This window comes from Mustela nivalis (assembly GCF_964662115.1).
Source record: "Mustela nivalis genome assembly, contig: HAP1_SCAFFOLD_811, whole genome shotgun sequence".
NCBI classification, from domain to species: domain Eukaryota; kingdom Metazoa; phylum Chordata; class Mammalia; order Carnivora; family Mustelidae; genus Mustela; species Mustela nivalis.
In genome coordinates this window covers 186,740-189,266 of record NW_028135853.1, presented here as the reverse complement: position 1 = coordinate 189,266, position 2,527 = coordinate 186,740, and positions in this window count along the sequence as shown.

The window sequence follows — 2,527 nt, the reverse complement described above, 5'->3', positions numbered from 1 at the left end:
TTAATTATAGAAGCTTTTAAGTTCAAGTAATATATCTTTTTTATGAGCCTATCATATTGTATTAATTACCACAAACTGCACTCATGAACACTTATCTTTTCACATATTTCTTATTCTTCGTACTTAAAAGTACCCTTATGATTGATAAGTAAATGGATTTTACTGACAATGCATTTATTTACATAAATAAATAATGCTGTTTATATATATATATAAACAATTGAATATGTGTATGTGTTCAATGAAATTTTTTTTTCAAATTAACATCTTAATTCTACCACATTGGTTACAAATAGATATAGACTTTATAGATTCATCAAATATTTTATTCTCAAATTTATATCTCCTTTGTGAAGTAAATGAAACTGTATATATTAAATATAATCCTATCACATGTAACAGTTACTAGTGCATCCCAGGACATACATAGGTCAGGTCCTACTCAAGGCATCACGGATAACTGGATTTAACTTTCTATCCTGGGAGTCTTCTGTATATTTCTGTGGCTTTTATACTACAATCAGGAGGAAGAATTCTTTTGCTAAAAGCTTCCAAATCGGGCGCCTGGGTGGCTCAGTGGGTTAAGCCGCTGCCTTTGGCTCAGGTCATGATCTCAGGGTCCTAGGATCGAGTCCCGCATCGGGCTCTCTGCTCCACAGGGAGCCTGCGTTCTCCTCTCTCTCTCTGCCTGCCTCTCTGCCTACTTGTGATCTCTCTCTCTGTCAAATAAATAAATAAATAAAATCTAAAAAAAAAATAATAAAAAAAATAAAAGCTTCCAAATCACTATGTGAGTAGATTTGTAGACTAGTGATATAATATTATAGTTTAATCTGTAAAGCATGATAAAATAAAATGCTATTGCCATATTTAATTTATTCAGAAAAGCATTCATTTAGTTATCAAGCATTCATTTGCTTTTTTTAAAGATTTTATTTATTTATTTGACAGCACAAGTAGACAGAGAGACAGGCAGAGAGAAAGGAAGGGAAGCAGGGTCCCTGCTGAGCAGAGAGCCTGATGTGGGGCTCTATCCCAAAACTCTGGGATCATGACCTGAGCAGAAGGCAGAGGCTTTAACGCACTGAGCCACCCAAGAGCCCCAAGCATTCATTTTCTTTATACAGAAGATATAGAACAATGTTATATAGTAGAAAATACAGTAAATAATCTAGAAACCTTGATCATTGTGTTTTGGCAATTTTAGAACATAAAATTAGCTAAAGCTCAAGTGCAAGTTATATTTGTATCCTAGGAGGAAAAGTTAATTAAAAGTTTGTTTATTACCATAGTTTAACACTTCAACAAAATGATAATGAGTCAAAAATTAATGAATATATGAAGTATACAATAAAAACAATAATCTTGAGTGTATGTGACTCACTGTAGGTATTGATAGGCTAGAAATCAAAGGGAAAGTATCTATAGGGTTTGTTCAGTTCCATGCTCATCAGATTAATAGGCTTTCTCATATTGCTTCCTTCATCACATTAATTTGTCTAATGAAGTTTTCAAGAGTTAAAGTCAGTGATAGGTTCATGGCTGGAGAGAAGGTACAGAATCTAAGATAGTTCAGCAGTGCTTATTATTTAAGAGAAAGACAGCATGGGAGGTGAGGGGTGGAAGGAAAGGGATAAGAAGAGAGAATCTTAAGCAACCTCCTTGCCCAGCACAGAGCCTAAAGGGGCTTCATCTCATCGCCCTGAGATAACAACCTGAGCTGAAATCAAGAGTCAGATGCTTATCTAATTGAGTCACCCAAGTGCCCCATTTTTTTCCCTGTATCTTTATTTTCATCTCTTTCTGTAACTGAGTTTCCCTTCAAAATCAGGACTTGCATACACAACCTAAATAATTATTTTGGGATTTGATCACGTGGAAGAGGAGAGAATGAGAAGAGCTAAGTGGTCCAGGAGAAACATATATGAGTTCAGACTGAGTGGATTATGATTGTGGACAACTGAGCATCAATCCTAATGCACAGAATACATCTCAGAATTATTTTCCTGAAACAAGAAAGAATCTGTTTAACCCACTGGCTTCTGCATCCTATCCATAGTGGTTAAAATTCATCCCAGAAGTAATTAATGTCCCTGACTTTTCTATTACTGGGCATGAGAGAGGAGCTGAGTGGGCTTGGTCAGTGTCCCACCTAATGAAAGGCAGAGCAGATTCAGGCAAAAAAAAAAAAAAAAAAAAAAAAAATATATATATATATATATATATATATATATATATATATATATATATATTAGTTCTTTCCAAATTAGATTTAATGGGATTCTGTTTTTCATTCATGAATTCATTTTACATTTTATATTTTATCGATTTTTCTAAGCTTTGGCCAATATTCACTGCATTTTTTAATAGCTTTTATCTATTATTGTAAATCATTTTTCTGCTACATTTGTTTAGTCATGGTTATCCATTTCTTCTTCCAAGTTTTTCAGATATGTGATATCAATTTCCAAATAAATTATTTAAAATGTTTATTTTTTATACTAAACTTCTATGAAAAACAATGATA